Source organism: Salmo salar, chromosome ssa27 (assembly GCF_905237065.1).
Source record: "Salmo salar chromosome ssa27, Ssal_v3.1, whole genome shotgun sequence".
Lineage (NCBI taxonomy): Eukaryota > Metazoa > Chordata > Actinopteri > Salmoniformes > Salmonidae > Salmo > Salmo salar.
Window position 1 is genome coordinate 11,788,815 of NC_059468.1, and position 18,238 is coordinate 11,807,052.

General features: G+C 42.5%; 1 long non-coding RNA gene across 1 annotated transcript; it reads left to right on the forward strand.

Moving 5' to 3' along the window:
• The first annotated feature begins 531 nt into the window (after window positions 1-531).
• Window positions 532-3,732, forward strand: LOC123730984 (uncharacterized). The gene is made up of 3 exons (XR_006762493.1): window positions 532-2,544; window positions 3,269-3,389; window positions 3,693-3,732. It is a non-coding gene; the product is annotated as an uncharacterized lncRNA (long non-coding RNA).
• Window positions 3,733-18,238: the final 14,506 nt, after the last annotated feature.

Consider the following 18,238-nt stretch of genomic DNA (forward strand, 5'->3'; position numbering starts at 1 on the left):
TCCTCAAGTCCAGGATCCCTTCCCATCCAAGATCTCCTCCCAAGTCCCAGGTCCTGTTGTGGTGGGATATTCTGTCACGCTCGTCGTACGAACTGGAAGCATACTCGGACCAACGTGCAGCGTGATCTGGGTTCCACATATTATATTTAAGTGAAACGCACAAAACAATAAAGAATAAACAAAACGTGACTATGTGGTGCACATGCACAAAATACAAAATAATATCCCGGAAAACAGCTACTTAAATATGATCCCCAATTAGAGACAACGATTACCAGTTGCCTCTAATTGGGAATCATACAAATCACCAACATAGAAATAATAACCTAGAACCCCACATAGAAATAATAAACTAGAATACCCCCCAGTCACACCCTGACCTACTTCACCATAGAGGAACAATGGCTCTCTATGGTCAGGGCGTTACAATGCATCCCAATATTACACTTTAAATACATCACAGAAAACTGAAATATAACAAAACTGTTTGACATAGACACACCGGATTTTCTGCAGTTAAATAAATAATGAAATTATAAAATATATTAATAACATTCCATACAAAACGGCCTATGTTGCATCAATATGAGTCATAAACAGTTATTGTAGTGTCAAAATGGACTACAAAGTGTAACTAGGATCATTTTGGTACAGTAATAAAGTCAATCTTGCCTAAAACAGAGTTTGAAACATCCTTGCGTCACAACAGGTAAAAAAAAAGGTTTGGTTTCGATTTGAAGATGTCAGTTTGCCCACTAACATGGGGTGAACAGCTGCAGTGATTGCTCTCTATCCAATAGCATAGAAAGTAAGACAGACCTGCCCAGCAGCTCCGACTTCATTTACATAAGACAACACGCCACACATTTTTTTATTTGAGAAATACTGCACCAAACAATTTAGTTATATGTAAAATTGCACAACAAAATTAATTAGATTTTTTGTAAGTTGTCTTAGATTCATTCTGGGGAATTTGAGGAAGTGAAATAGGCTTCATGGGGGTAAAAACTTAATTAACCACACGTGGAAATGGTCAGAAAACACACCTCCAAGACTGAAATCTCACGAGCAACAGAAAAACACACGTGCCAATCGCCGTGTTCAGTGGCCCTTTAAGAGTAGTGGCTACTGCAATTAACCATCATACATGCATTCATCTCCTCCCGGCTTGACTACTGCAACACTCTAATCTCCGGCATCAACTCAGCTCCCACCAAATGCTTAAAAACTCTGCAGCCCAACTCCTTACCCACATCCTGGCAGCACATCATCTCTGTCGTCCATGAACTCCACTGGCTCCCTTGTTTCCCAACCAGTGGAGGCTCCTCAGAGGAGGAAGGGAAAGACCATCCTCCTCAGTGAAATTTCATAAAAATAGTGAAACATTAAAAAAGTTATCCTTTTTAGATCAAACTATACTAAATATTTTCATGTCACAAATAATTGATTGAAATACACTGTTTCGCAATGAAGGTCTACAGTAATTTCAACAGCACTGTCTGGGGTAGCATCATGGTGTAGCTGGAGGACAGCTAGCTTCCGTCCTCCTCTGGCTACATTGACTTCAATACAAAACCTGGGAGGCTTGTAGGGCTCACCCCCTTCCATTGACCTACATGGTAAGTATGACCACTTCTGGAGGACATCCTCCAACCAATCAAAGCTTTTGCAGTATGAATTGACAGGTTGTCCATCCAATCATATAATTAGGATTAGAGAATTAACCTAGGTGTTGTATTGGGATTGTGCCACAGAGCATTATGGGGGTTATATGTGTTGAGAAGCTTGGTGTCATTGTTGGATAGAGATTAAGAGTGATAGTGGAGAATTTCTTTATTATTCCGTTCAAATTCGTTTTTTCAAATTACAGGAGACGGAGGAGGTTTATTATAAATAGTTTTTGGGGGTTTTAGAACTTTATTTTTGTGTCCAGTTAGTGCAATGTATTTAAATGTGCCTTGCTAACTCCAGTAGCTAGCTAGCTACCAGCGCGAGTGTGCAGTTTTCTCCGCCAGAATGGCCAATTCTGCCGAAAAATACTTTTTGTTGAAGAACCACTTTCATTCTCTGGGGTACACGGAAAAGGTGTGAATTGAAAGCGAAGGTCGACCTCTGCCTGAGATCAGTTTCATGAAGAAGGATGAAAAGGTGAGGGCGTTCAATACCAACTGGTATCAAATGTATAGCTGGTTAACAGGGAGCCTTTCATCAAGCCGCCTGCATTGCTGGCCTTGCCTGCTTTTTGGAAAGTCTGAATGTTGGTTGAAAGGTGGGTACAGTGACCTGAAGTACATGGATCGTTTAGCTGAACGGCAAAACAAATGCAGAGAGCATATAAATGCTCTCATCAGATTCAAGCTGCTGGGAAAATCTGCATTGATTATGACGAAGGCTTGCGTATTCAAACTACGCAACATAACGAGAAAGTAAGAAGAAACAGGGATGTTCTCCAAAGGCTTATCAACACCACTGTGTGTATGGGCATGAGGACACGGCGAGAGGGAAATTTCCGCCAACAAGTGCGACTACAAGGAGCTTGCAGAGGTAATTGCATGTTACAATGCTTTACTTGCTGAACATATCGAACATTCAACTGTCTTTTCTGGGCTGTCAAACAATTCCAAATGATTTAATAGCTTCCATCGCATCATTCATTAAAAGTTAGATTAAAGAGAGAGGTTGACGCAGCGCATTTTTCCACGTGCGATCAAGTAGGCTTTCCACTTTCCTCCGGTATTTATTTATCAAAGATGATAACACATAATCACTCCGGACAGACACAAGCAAAAACTCATTCCATAAATGTTGCAGCAGCCTAGGCTTTCTACAGTATGTGTCTGGGTAGAGGAAATCCACCTCCTTATCCAGTCTATGGGTTCTTGAGTGGCGCAGCGGTCTAAGGCACTGCATCTCAGTGCTAGAGGTGTCAGTACTGGCCCTGGTTTGATTCCAGGCTGTATCACAACCAGCCGTGATTGAGAGTCCCATAGGGCGGCGCACAATTGGCCTAGCTTTGTCTGGGTTAGGTTTTGGCTGGGGTAGGCTGTGATTGTAAATAAGAATTTGTTCTTAGTTCAATATAATTGATATGAACAAACATACAGTAAGGTAGCTGCCGTTTGACAGGGTTTTCATCCCCCCCCCAGGGCCAGGAGTTTTTTTTCAGGAGTTTTTTTTAAAACCATGTGACCTGATTAGGAACAACTGGTCCCATTATAGCCAATATAAAACCTTTATACAACTGAATAATCACTGTCATACATTTTAGGGTCCAGAGTTTTCCTAGTTAGGTGAACGCATAAGGAAAAACTCCAGGCCCCAGGGGGTAGGCCCCACCGCTCTGGGTCCAATGGTGCACCAGTCGGCTTGCAGTTGTCAATTATCATCAGGTATGTGGATGATCAGGGCTTTATTCAGGAACGTTTCTTGGGCTACTTTGATGTGTCAAGTAGGCGAGATGTGCAGTCTGTGTTTGACTTCATTCATTTTGAGATGTCTGAGTTTAACTACGTAGAGAAACTGTTTCCCCTCCAAGCACTGTGAGGACCCCTATCAGTTTTCTCTCATTACTGTATGTAGAGTCAATCACAAACACAATCACATTATTACACATCAATGATTTTACTCCTTGCTTGGACTAACTCATTCTTAGCTCTGTGTAGTGTGGTGTTATTGTTTTTATGTCTTCCCAGTCAAATCCTGTCCTGCACTGAAGTCAAGCCTCTGAACACCTCAACTCATGCCTCACACCCTCATTCAATCACTGCTGTGATCCCTTTCCGACACTGTGTAAGTAGCCCTCTCATTCCCATTCCACATAATATTGTACTATACATGTCTTTATTAAAAGCTTTCGGTTAAAATAATTTGTCTTTGACAATTTTTGAAACACACTTTGTCATCTCTGTGCGTTCCGCGCCTATACCGTGGGTTACCTGTCCTCCTCAATTCTTCAAGTCACCATCCTCCACTGCTCCCAACATATTGATTACAATATCCTCCATCTGACCTACAAAGCGCTTCAACACCTTGCCCTCCCTTACCTCTCAAACCTTCTTCTCACCTACCAATCCACCACAGCAGACCATCTTGTCATCCCCAGGTACGAACTCCAGAGCTTCGGCGACAGGGCCTTCTCCAGGGTTGCTCCAAGGTTCTGAACCGCTCTCCCTCCCTCCAGCCATCCATGACTCTGAGTCCATCACCATCTTTCAGTCCTTCCTAAAGCCCCACCTATTTGACAAGGTCTACCTGATACATCATACTCTTTCCCTTCCTTGAGCCCACCCCTCACTTTGTTCATGTTTTTGTTTAGTTTGATGTTGTCTTGTTTTGACTACTGTTTTGTTTTTTTGTTTTGACAATTGTAAAGCGGCTTTGGGTCCTTGAAAAGCACTACATAGGTACCATGTATTATTATTATTATTATTATTGTTATTATTATTATTATTATTATTATTATTATATAAGTGACATATATGTCAGCTTGGAGTGATATAACAACAATGGTTAAATGTAACTATTTTATCTTGACATATTCTAATGAGTGAGGAAGGAGGCCCAGAGGCCTCACAGCACAACAACATCAACATCCAGAATTGCAGATGAGGCAGTAATCCCTCCCCACCCAACCCTAGCTAGCTAAGCCTGATCCTCTCACAGTCCACTGGGGCTCGACCCCTGGGCCAGCTGCCTTCCTGGAGCCAGAAGCAGATAAACAACCCACACTGCTGTTTCCCAGGATCCCTCCAACCCCAGAGGTCCCAGGCACACTAACATGGTGCAACAGGGGAATAAAGAGGGAGTTTGAAGGAGAACAGACAGGACACAGGGATGCTTGGGCCTAGGCTGCTGCAGTTCAGCCAAAGCCCTCTAGGAAATGTGTTCAGCGACCATGGTTGGACACGGGTGGTGGAGAACTCAGGCACAGTGTGGGTGTTGGTGGAGGGGAGTTTGTGAGGCAGGCAGCAAAACGCTGGTGAGACTCCACCAACTGAGATGTTGCAGAGGTGACAGGGACATTAAATATGCTTCACAGACTGGGCTGCTGGAAAAAAAGATCGCTCTGGAAATACAATTCACAACCATGCATCGGAAAAACCAGGCCTACAGCTTCAAGAATACAGGCCAAGCATTTAAAAAATGTGAACGCTAGATAAATACTCTCACCTTGGGGCTTATACGAAAACATATCCAGCAGAGTTAAATTTAGGTTTCTATCTACCATTTATTGTCTGTTGTTCACTAAGTGGCTACACAGCAATGCAGAGCCAGACTTAGATGTATAGTATGGCTCTAAACCCTGGGCTTGTATATCTCTTGGTCACACCGTGCGCATACTAAGTCCCTTCCTCCGGAGGATCTGAACATGCCCCTACTAATACGTTCCGTGACTTCAAGAGCCTTGCCAGAGGTGCTGTGGGTGGAGATGCGTCTGTGGGCTGATTGACAGGTGTTATCCATCACGGCAGCCCGGAGACGGGCACATCCCCAGACCCAATGACATCACTACATTATAGGGGAGCATGCAGTAACTCCGCTACAGGAACCATAATCAAATGTCTGCATGTAGGGAAATAAAACTCTTTATCATATGATTTGATCTCAGTCTTTCAGTGTATCTGAATTGTAAGCGGAGACATTTAAGTAACACACATACACTGCTATATTTCAGTGCCATGAAGAATATAATGTTCATAGCAATGGACCTTCTATTAAATAACATTCTCTGTCCCTTCTGTACTGTGGGGGGAAAAAAATGCCTTATTTATTTGTAAAGAGGGATAGTCTATACGAGACACGTAGAGTATGTAGGACATAGTGGTTTCTAGAGATGGACCAATCATAAATCTGATTGTTTGTGTCCAGTCCACATTGTAATGTGTAAAATCAATACTCCTATCTATAGAAGGTTGGGGTCATTTTTCCTGTCTGGCAGGATCCATCCAAATCTTTCGATAAAGCTCCTTCTCTCACCCTCTTAATCCCGAGAGGGACTTTTGCCAGGGTAGGGAGGATATCAAGACATTCCATGAAACAGTATGCTTGGTCAGAATGCTACTGGAGTACACTTCAACTGAATTAGAATTTAGAAGCCCTGAAAAATGTGTGCAGATGTTAAAAGGGTATTAGAATCAAACACATTAGACCATTTAAGTTACTACAGGTACGTTCAGTACATTCAGTTTCAGTAAATATTCACTCTCTCCAGCAAGTCTGATATTTGGTACTTGCCTTCAGAAATCTCTGTATTATTATAACTTCTTTATGAAGTGGACTGCATAAATCAGCTCAGCAGGCCAACTGAGATACAATTGCTTAACATGAAAATCTCTGTAGTGACACCGACAGCTAAACTATCATCTACTATCACAGTAACAGCGAGCAAAGGGAGGGAGGGTGGAGAATCTGCCGGTTCACCCTCTGTACGACCTGGCAGCGTCTGGATGTGACACACACGCACGCAAACAGACACGCAAACAGACACACCCATACTATGTTGTCTTTTCTCCTACCCACGTTTCCAGCCGCGCTTCTTTCAGAATGTCAAGAGGCCTTTTAAACTGTAGAGAGAGCCTGCTGGGTGACGTAGTGCACACAGGGACTGTGAGATCGTGAGAAGAGAGGGAACGAGGAAACAGGGAAAGGAAAAGTTGTTGGAAGGTTTGTAAGATTGCTGTCTTTTTTACCCACTGAGAGTTTAGGACATGCTGCCCTTACAACTACTGGGACTTCTTTGTGATAAATATGATGGCTGACAAGAGTACATATACACACTTGAGAGTGTGCTAACACACATACTAAATACGGCATAAAAATGGACACTAATCACTCTTATACCCCTACAAACAAACACTCGTGGGTGATGTTGACCCTGCACGTCTCTAGCTTGGACCTGCAGTTCACCCTGGAAGCCAGCACCGTGCTAGCCAGGCCAGGACAGAGTGCCCACTCTCCCCCTGCTGTCCATCCAATATCTCTGCGGTAGCCAACGCTAGCTAACCCAGGCTTGGAACAGCAAGAGGAAGAGCAGAGAGGAAGCCTGCTAGCATGGGTGAACCAGGCGCCAAGCGACGCGGCATGCCAGGCCAAGGCAGCCTGGGCCTGGGGTTTAGCCCCTCTGAGCTCTGGTGTCCGGCCCAAAGCCTTCCAGCGCCCACTGCCAATATGCCAATGTGCCAGCGACGTGAGAACAGGGAAATGTCTGTCTCACTCACTCAGGAGGCAGCAGCGCTGGCCTTGTCTCTTTGGCCTGACAGCTGACAGGGCGTTCAGGAGTGTCGCTACTCTAGGTCTATGTGCAAGCTGTCCTCTTCACAGAAGAATTAAAGGCAAGTCTAGATGAATCAGTGTCAAACTAAATGACCGACATACTTTCACTCTTATTAGTATCATCTAATGTAGAATGTCTGTCTATTGATGAAGTATTGGAGAAGTATTACAATGGAGGCGGAGTTTAGATGACTTTGAGAAATGAAATGGATAATGGGTAATAGGGATCAAAATGTGATTTATTTTTTCACCTAAGGTGTCAAAAAAATATTTAAGGTACTCATACACCCAGTTTAGGCAGCAGTCTTTCAAATGGTTGAAATCCATATAATCATTATCCGATCATAAGGCGTCCGCGTTTTATCACATCTGCTGATAATCTATACCACCTGCTCAGAAAAGCTGAAAAACAAGAAAAGTATGTCACATACAAATTCTTTGCTCTACTCTGTATTTAACATTGTACTGTATACTTCTGGCAACAAATTCATAGACTGTCCCCTCTCGCTTTAAGAGCAATACGTGTGCCACTATTTTCACTGTGATGTTATTTATTATTCTATCACTTCCCCAACTTGATATATGGTGATAAATAAAAGCCAAAGGCTCCTCCGTGTCGCCTTGGAAACAATATAAGTGCGGAATGACCAGGGTAAACGCGAAAGGCTTTTAAACAGCATCCATTTGTTATCTGTGAAGGTGGGGATATTGATACGAAGAAGGGTAATGGCACTATGAAATGTTAGTTGTGAGCAACAGAAAATCTAGTTTTGCCACTTAGCAGGAGTGAGTGCAGTTTGATTGCCAGTCATTCAAGGATCTCTTCAAAGCTTTTCAGGGTGATAGCAGACAAAAAACTGACAAACCAACACAATGAACTTGATGTTAGTGATTTATTTAAAAGCCCAGGCTTTCATATACAGTTGAAAATTATTCACGTTGCAGCCTTATTTTAAAATGGATTAAATAAATAAAATCCTCAGCAATCTACACACAATAACCTATAATGACAAAGCGTAAACAGGTTTTTAGTACCAAAAAATTTCTGCAGCATTGAAGGTCCCCAAGAACCCAATGGCCACCATCATTCTTAAATGGAAGAAGTTTGGAACCACCAAGACTCTTCCTAGAGCTGGCCACCCAGCCAAACTGAACAATCGGGGAGAAGGACTTCGGTCAGAGAGGTGACCAAGAACCCAATGGTCACTCTAAAAGAGCTCTAGAGTTCCTCTGTGGAGATCGGAGAACCTTCCAGAAGGACAACCATCTCAGCAGCACCAATTAGGCCTTTATGGTAGAGCGGCCAGACGGAAGCCACTCCTCTGTAAATGGCACATGACAGCCCAAATGGAGTTTGCCAAAAGGCACCTAAAGACTCTCAGACCATGAGAAACAAGATTCTTTAGTCTGAAGTAAACAAGATTGAACTCTTTGGCCTGAATGCCAAGCGTCTGGAGGAAAACTGGCACCATCGCTACGGTGAAGCATGGTGGTGGCAGTATAATGCTGTGGGGATGTTTTTCAGCGGCAGGGACTGGGAGACTTGTCAGGATTGAGGGAAAGATGAACGGAGCAAAGTACAAAGAGATCCTTGATGAAAACCTGCTCCAGAGTGCTCAGGACCTCAGACTGGGCAAAGGTTCACTTTCCAACAGGACAACGACCCTAAGCACACAGCCAAGACATAGCAGGAGTGGCTTCAGGACAAGTCTCTGAATGTCTTTAAATGGCCCAGCCAGAGTCCGGACTTGAACCTGATCGAACATCTTTGGAGAGTCCTGAAAATAGTTGCGTAGCAACGCTCCCCGTCCAACCTGACAGAGCTTCAGAGGATCTGCAGAGAAGAGTGGGAGAAACTCCCCAAATACACGTGTGCCAAGTGTGTAGCGTTATACCCAAGAAGAGTCAAGGCTGTAATCACTGCTAAAGGTGCTTCAACAAAGTACTAAGTAAAGGGTCTGAATACTAATGTAAATGTAATATTTCTGGGTTTTATTTGTAATAAATTTGTATACATTTCTAAAAACCTGTTTTTTCCTTGTCATTACAGGTTATTGTGTGTAGATTGATGAGGGGGATACAACTATTAAATCAATATTAGATTAAGACTGTAAACTAACAAAATGTGGATTAAGTCAAGGGGTCTGAATACTTTCCAAAGGCACTGTACAGTAGGCCTTATTTTATAGGATTTTCAAATACTTCTAGATGCTTGTCTTAAACATCTACATTGATTACTGCAGATTTCACATCTATGCCTCATTCTCCCTGTGCCTGCTGACTGCTTGCAGCAACAATCTGCGGTAACGGATGCACATTTGAAATGAGAAACATTACGAGGACAATATTGCAAAATGCTAAACATTAAAAGAAGGCTTCGGGGGCACACTTTGAAAATATTGGACTTGCGTAATTAAAGTGAGACCCCAAGCAACATAGTCTCTACTGTGTGAAAACCATAGAAATATAATTACTAGAAAGGACAAGCCTTCAAACCACAGGCAATGGTGAAGGTGCATAAAGATGGAGGAATGCAGATATTACATCATTGTTTTTAACACTACCCACAGAGTTCGTAAACTATGGTGCACAACGTGGTCCATGTGCCAGTAAATCAGCACAATCTACGTTTTTGTTTTTTCAAATTGCCACCGTTTTGGAGCTAGAATTGGGATCATGTATACTGTGCTAATGTCGATACAAAAAAAGAGTAACGTAGAGTAATGTACAATATGGCAAACTTAGTAAACAAGACATTTGTGGTAAGTACATGAGGGCCGCCATCTTTATGCAACTTCCCCATTGACATCTATATGCACCTTCCCCATTGACATCTTTATGCACCTTCCCCATTGACATCTTTATGCACCTTCCCCATTGACATCTTTATGCACCTTTCCCACTCATGCTGAATTTCCTTTATTGGAAACAATACGTGGTCTCAACTGTTTTCACAAGGTGCAATGCATTTAAACGTAGATAAGAGATTCTTTCTAGATCTTTCAATATATTTCATATACATTTACTGTGAATATCTGTATTTTAATTTCTCTATTTACTTGCTTATTTTAATGTGTTCTTTTTTTGCTTTTTAAACTGGCTTATTATCTTGTACGCAAATTGACTTTGGGTGTTTTGAAAAGCTCTTAAAATAAAATGTATTATTATTATTTGTATCTGAACCCAGCATTTATATCCGTCGACTACTACAAATGTCAGAGGATGACTCCTCTTCCAAGTAAATAAACCAATCCTTTTTCCTGCTAAACCAATTCCCACGTCCCACTGCCTCTCATATCTTCACATTTAACCCTGGTGATATTTCCATATGGCCCCCACGCCCTAGCAGCAGTTCGTGCAAACGATATTGTCCCAGAGAGGAACTATTTGTAGATTTTTTTGAACGTTGTTCCACTTAGAGAAGAGGTCTTGTCCCCTCCTTCAGGGTTAATGCAGGGTAAAGAGCAAAGTCTATTAGGATTATGCAATGTATTCCTCTACAGAAAAAAAAGCTTTACAATGGTCAATGATACAAACATACAGTATTTAACACCCTGAAACTGAATATTGTTGCTAAGACAGTTGTAGGCTTATTTGTAGAACTTTAATTGCATGAATTAAGATAGAAAACAAGACAACTGAAAGACAGACCATTTTCTTACCATTTAAATGGGTGGCAGGTAGCCTAGTGGTTAAGAGTGTTGGGCTAGTAACCGAAAGGTTGCTGGTTTGAATCCCTGAGCCGACTAGGTAATAAATGGGTCGATGTGCCCATTAATCCATTAGTCGTTCTGGATATGAGCGTATGTTAACAAGAATTGAAGCTTTCTGCCAATATCAGATATGTCTATGTCCTGGGAAATTTTCTTGTTACTTACAACCTCATGCTAATCACATTAACCTACGTTAGCTCAACCATCCCGCAGAGAACCCACCAATCCTGTAGAGGTTAAATTGTGAATGAGAGACTGATGAAGCGTCTGTAGCCTGGACAAGAAACAAAGCAGAGCTCATGCCTTTCATGCAACTTTTTTCAAATAATCATTAGTCGCATCATGCAGCCTTAGAATGTATACAAATCAAAACATATACAGTAGTTATGTTCAATTGTATTCTTCATACTGTAAAATAATGCCATGGAATTCTAAGCAAATCTTGTCTGTTAAATGAACTAGTGTAGCCCACAGCCATATGACATAGCCAGATAAGGGCCTAACATAAGGACAATTCAGAGTATGCTGTCTTGTTCTTCTGAAATACATTACACTTTCTTCATATCATGTTTCTTTTGACCTGTCTAAAATAAATATTGGATTTATTGTGATGGTGTAGGCTATATAAGTGGATTTATTATACTTCTTAAAATGTTCCAAATTTACATTTTAGTCATTTAGCAGATGCTCTTATCCAGAGCGACTTACAGTAGTGAATGCATACATTTCATACTTTTTATTTGTAATTTTTTTTTAAATTATTTTTTTTTATACTGGCCCCCCATGGGAATCGAACAACCCTGGCATTGCACACACCATGCTGGCGTTGCAAACACCATGCTCTACCAACTGAGCCACAGGGAAGGCTGCCTACATCAGTGCCTACATCAAATGCCTACATCAGTGGCTTGTTAACTATGCGTGGAAGCCAGGAGATGCTAAACTTGTTTCATCATTGTTAATTGTTAATTAACAATCAATTACCGTAAGCCCGGCAGGTACTTGCTTGACAATCAGGCTGACAAAATGTCATGACAGTCACAGTCGTAGTTGTAATAAACACAGTGCTTTCTGTTTTCTCCTGCAAAGGTAGCTCTAACTTTTGAACGGTTGGAGTTATAAGCTATTCTGACCACATTCCTGATCAGGAACACAAATCGAATGCACACAAGCTGCGCAGGACTCGTTAGAACAGAGAGTGGATAGGACCAGGCGTAATCAGACTGGGGAGAAAAGCACCACATCATTGAAAGCAATGTCAATGATGTTATTTTCTACACAGAAGATCGTACACAATTATTGCCTGGTGATCTTCTGATCATGTCCCAATACCTTTTGGAATCATTTCAGTCACTTCAAACCATATTTCCTTGAGATTGACATACTGTCAAAGTACTGTCAGACTGATTTGTAATAGACTCATAGCCACAAATACAAAAGTAAACTTTGGCTGTGGATTGGGTAACCACTCACCATCAACTATTTTGATGTCACTACATTCTAAAGTCAAAAGGTAAGATGTAAGACGGCAGTGAATATTAAGTTTTAATCTAGAAAACGATGGTATGGATATGAAAGTGTTCCGATGTACTGCAGCTCATATTTTGTATGTCTGCCCATTTCTTTCTCCAGACAAGCTCCCAAACCCATCCAGGATGGGTTCCCTGGGCATTCCGGAACTCCTGTTAGATGCGATGGACTATGCAGGCTGCAGTACCACTCTGATCCTACGGCTCTGATAGCCCCAGCACCAACTGTCAAAGCTTCTATAGGCCAGATACCTGTACCAATTATACGTTATATACCATATTCTGGGGTATTGAGAACTAGTCCAGCTGTGTATTGATAGGGGTCGCGTTTGATATTGAAAGTTAACACAGTTTTTTTGCTTCAGTAGAGTGATCAGGGACATGCAACTATAGATTTCCTTCACAGAAAATACAGAGAACAACAAATTCGGCAGAAAATAGCTTCATTTTCGTCAGATGACAACAGAAGGGCAACAGTATTTGGCTGGCAGCCACACAATGTAAATGAGCTTACAATGAAAAAGCAAGGTCTTAAAAAAAAGAAAGATGCATGCTCATAATATTTGGAATGTTTAGGCCTATCATAGAAAGAATGTAGCCAGCTACATTTCCTAACATTTTAATCTTGTTAATCTTGCATTTTACCTGTGAAAAATAGTCTTACTACACTGAGTAAAGTACCGGAGAAAAGTAACTAGTCAGTGCGCTGTCTGCTTGCACCCTACCATGCCCTTGTCTGTGCCCTGAATCTATCCTACCACACCCAGAAGTCTGCTCCGTTTACTCTCTGTTCCGAACACACTAGAAGACCAGTTCTTATAGCCTTTAGCCGTACCCTTATCCTACTCCACCTCTGCTCCTCTGGTGATGTGGAGGTTAACCCAGGCCCTGTGTTTCCCCAGGCGCTCACATTTTTTGACTTCTGTAACCGTAAAAGCCTTGGGTTCATGCATGTTAACATCAGAAGCCTCCTCCCTAAGTTTGCTTTATTCACTGCTTTAGCACACTCTGCCAACCCTGATGTCCTAGCCGTATCTTAACCTGTTGGGGGTAGGGGGCAGTATTGACACGGCCAGATAAAAAACGTACCCGATTTAATCTGGTTACTACTCCTGCCCAGTAACTAGAATATGCATATAATTATTGGCTTTGGATAGAAAACACCCTAAAGTTTCTAAAACTGTTTGAATGGTGTCTGTGAGTATAACAGAACTCATATGGCAGGCAAAAACCTGAGAAGATTCTGAACAGGAAGTGGCCTGTCTGACAAGTTGTTGTTCATCTTGGCTCTTTTTATTGAAGACTGAGGATCTTTGCTGTAACGTGACACTTCCTACGGCTCCCATAGGCTCTCAGAGCCCGGGAAAAAGCTGAATGATATCGAGGCAGCCCCAGGCTGAAACACATTTACGCTTTTGGCAAGTGGCCGATCAGAGGACAATGGGCTTTGGCGCGTGCATGAGTCGACCCCGTGCTTTATTTTCTTTCCTCTTTTTACCTAAACGCAGATTCCCGGTCGGAATATTATCGCTTTTTTACGAGAAAAATGGCATAAAAATAGATTTTAAACAGCGGTTGACATGCTTCGAAGTACGGTAACGGAATATTTAGATTTTTTTGTCACGAAATGCGCCGTGCTCGTCACCCTTCTTTACCCTTTCGGATAGTGTCTTGAACGCACGAACAAAACGCCGCTGTTTGGATATAACAATGGATTATTTGGGACCAAACCAACATTTGTTATTGAAGTAGAAGTCCTGGGAGTGCATTCTGACGAAGACAGCAAAGGTAATAACATTTTTCTTATAGTAAAGCTGACTTTGGTGAGTGCTAAACTTGCTGGGTGTCTAAATAGCTAGCCCTGTGATGCCGGGCTATCTACTGAGAATATTGCAAAATGTGCTTTCACCGAAAAGCTATTTTAAAATCGGACATATCGAGTGCATAGAGGAGTTCTGTATCTATAATTCTTAAAATAATTGTTATGCTTTTTGTGAACGTTTATCGTGAGTAATTGAGTACATTTTTTGTAAATTCACCGGAAGTTTGCTGGGGGGTATGCTAGTTCTGAACGTCACATGCTAATGTAAAAAGCTGGTTTTTGATATAAATATGAACTTGATTCAACAAAACATGCATGTATTGTATAACATAATGTCCTAGGTGTGTCATCTGATGAAGATCATCAAAGGTTAGTGCTGCATTTAGCTGTCTTCTGGGTTTTTGTGACATTATATGCTAGCTTGAAAAATGGGTGTCTGATTATTTCTGGCTGGGTACTCTGCTGACATAATCTAATGTTTTGCTTTCGTTGTAAAGCCTTTTTGAAATCGGACAGTGTGGTTAGATTAATGAGAGTCTTGTCTTTAAAATGCTGTAAAATAGTCATGTGTTTGAGAAATTTAAGTAATAGCATTTCTAAGGTATTTGAATAACGCGCCACAGGATTCCACTGGCTGTTACGTAGTTGGGACGATTTCGTCCCGCCGGCCCTAGAGAAGTTAATCCTGGCTTAGGAAGGCCACCAAAAATTCTGAAATTTCCATCCCCAATTACAACATTTTCCGTCAAGATATAAGTGCTAAAGGGGGCGGAGTTGCAATTTACTGTGGAGATAGCCTGCAGAGTTCTGTCCTACTATCCAAGTCCATGCCCAAACAGTTTGAGCTACTTTTAAAAATCCATCTCTGCAGAAATAAGTCTCTCAGTTTTGCCGCTTGTTATAGACCCACCTCAGCTCCCAGCTGTGCCCTGGACACCATATGTGAATTGATTGCCCCCCATCTATTGTCACAGTTCGTACTGTTAGGGGATCTAAACTGGGATATGCTTAACACGCCTGCCATCCTACAATCTAAGCTAGATGCCCTCAATCTCACACAAATGATCAAGGAACCTTGGGCACCCTCATAGATATCATCCTGACCAACTTGCCCTCTAAATACACCTCTGCTGTTTTCAACCAGGATCTCAGTGATCACTGCCTCATTGCCTGCGTCTGTTATGGGTCTGCAGTCAAACGACCACCCCTCATCACTGTCAAACGCTCCCTAAAACACTTCTGTGTGCAGGCCTTTCTAAACGGCCTGGCCCGGGTATCCTGGAAGGATATTGACCTCATCCCGTCAGTAGAGGATGCATGGTTGTTCTTAAAAAGTGCCTTCTTCACCATCTTAAATAAGCATGCCCCTTTCAAAAAACGTAGAACTAAGAACAGATATAGCCCTTGGTTCCCTCCAGACTTGACTGCCCTTGACCAGCACAAAAACATCCTGTGGCGCACTGCACTAGCTTCGAATACTCCCCGCGATATGCAACTTTTCAGGGAAGTCAGGAACCAATATACACAGTCAGTTAGAAAGCAAAGGCTAGCTTTTCAAACAGAAATTTGCATCCTGCAGCACTAATTCCAAAAGGTTTTGGGACACTAAAGTCCATGGAGAATAAGAGCACCACCGCTCAGCTGCCCACTGCACTGAGGCTAGGAAACACTGTCACCACCGATTAATCCACAATAATCGAGAATTTCAATAAGCATTTCTCTATGGCTGGCCACATTTTCCACCTGGCTACCCCAACCCTGGCCAACAGCTCTGCACCCCCTGCAGCAACTGGATAAGCCCCCCCTCCCTTCTCCTTCACCCAAATCCAGACAGCTGATGTCCTAACAGAGCTGCAGCATCTGGATCCCTACAAATCAGCTGGGCTAGACAATCTGGACCCTCTCTTCCTAAAATTATCTGCCGCCATTGCCGCAACCCCTATTACTAGTCTGTTCAACCTCTCTTTCGTATTGTCTGAGATTCCTTAAGATTGGGAAGCGGCCACGGTCATCCCCCTCTTCAAAGGGGAGACACTCTAGACCCAAACTGTTTCAGACCTATATCCTGCCCTGCCTTTCTAAAGTCTTCGAAAGCCAAGTGAACAAACAGATCACCAACCATCTCGAATCCCACCGTACCGTCTCCGCTATGCAATCCGGTTTCCGAGCTAGTCACGTCTGCACCTCAGCCACGCTCAAGGTCCTAAACGATATCATAATCACCATCGATAAAAAACAGTACAGTGCAGCCGTCTTCATCGACCTGGCCAAGGCTTTCGACTCTGTCAATCACCGTATTCTTATCGACAGACTCAACAGCCTTGGATATTCTAATGACTGCCTCGCCTGGTTCACAAACTAACTTCACAGATAGAGTTCAGTGTGTCAAATCAGAGGGCCTGTTGTCCGGACGTCTGGCAGTCTCTATGGGGGTGCCACAGGGTTCAATTCTCGGGCCGACTCTTTTCTCTGTATATATCAATGATGTCGCTCTTGCTGCGGGTGATTCTTTGATCCACCTCTATGCAGACGACACCATTCTGTATACATCTGGCCCTTCTTTGGACACTGTGTTAACATACCTCCAAACGAGCTTCAATGCCATACAACACTCCTTCCGTGGCCTCCAACTGCTCTTAAATACAAGTAAAACTAAATGCATGCTCTTCAACCGATCGCTGCCTGCACCTGCCCGCCTGTCCAGCATCACTACTCTGGACGGTTCTGACTTAGAATATGTGGACAACTACATATACCTAGGTGTCTGGTTAGACTGTAAACTCTCCTTCCAGACTCACATCAAACATCTCCAATCCAAAGTTAAATCTAGAATTGGCTTCCTATTTCGCAACAAAGCATCCTTCACTCATGCTGCCAAACACGATGTCATTTACAAAATAGCCTCCAATACCCTACTCAACAAACTGGATGCAGTCTATCGCAGTGCCATCCGTTTTGTCACCAAAGCCCCATATACTACCCACCACTGCGACCTGTACGCTCTCGTTGGCTGGCCTTCGCTTCATAATCGTCGCCAAACCCACTGGCTCCAGGTCATCTACAAGACCCTGATAGGTAAAGTCCCCCCTTATCTCCACTCACTGGTCACCATAGCAGCACCCACCTGTAGCACGCGCTCCAGCAGGTATATCTCACTGGTCACCGCCAAAGCCAATTCCTCCTGTGGCCGTCTCTCCTTCCAGTTCTCTGCTGCCAATGACTGGAACGAACTACAAAAATCTCTGAAACTGGGAAACACTTATCTCCCTCACTACCTTTAAGCACCAGCTGTCAGAGCAGCTCACAGATCACTGCACCTGTACATAGCCCATCTATAATTTAGTCCAAACAACTACCTCTTCCCCCACTGTATTTATTTATTTTATTTATTTTGCTCCTTTGCACCCCATTATTTATCTCTACTTTGCACTTTCTTCTACTACAAATCAGTTCTCATTTACAATTGTGACCTGGCCAAGATAAAGCAAAGCAGTTCGACAACATACAACAACACAGAGTTACATTGTATTTACTTTGCCACCATGGCCTTTTTGCCTTTACCTCCCTTATCTCATCTCATTTGCTCACATTGTATATAGACTTATTTTTCCACTGTATTATTGACTGTACGTTTGTTTTACTCCATGTGTAACTCTGTGTTGTTGTATGTTGTCAAACTGCTTTGCTTTATCTTGGCCAGGCCGCAATTGTAAATGAGAACTTGTTCTCAACTTGCCTACCTGGTTAAATAAAGGTGAAATAAATAAATAAATAAAAAATGCTAGTAAAACAAAATGCATGCTCTTCAACCGATCGCTGCCCGCATACGCCCGCCTGCCTAGCATCACTACTCTGGACGGTTCTGACTTAGAATATGTGGACAACTATAAATACCTAGGTGT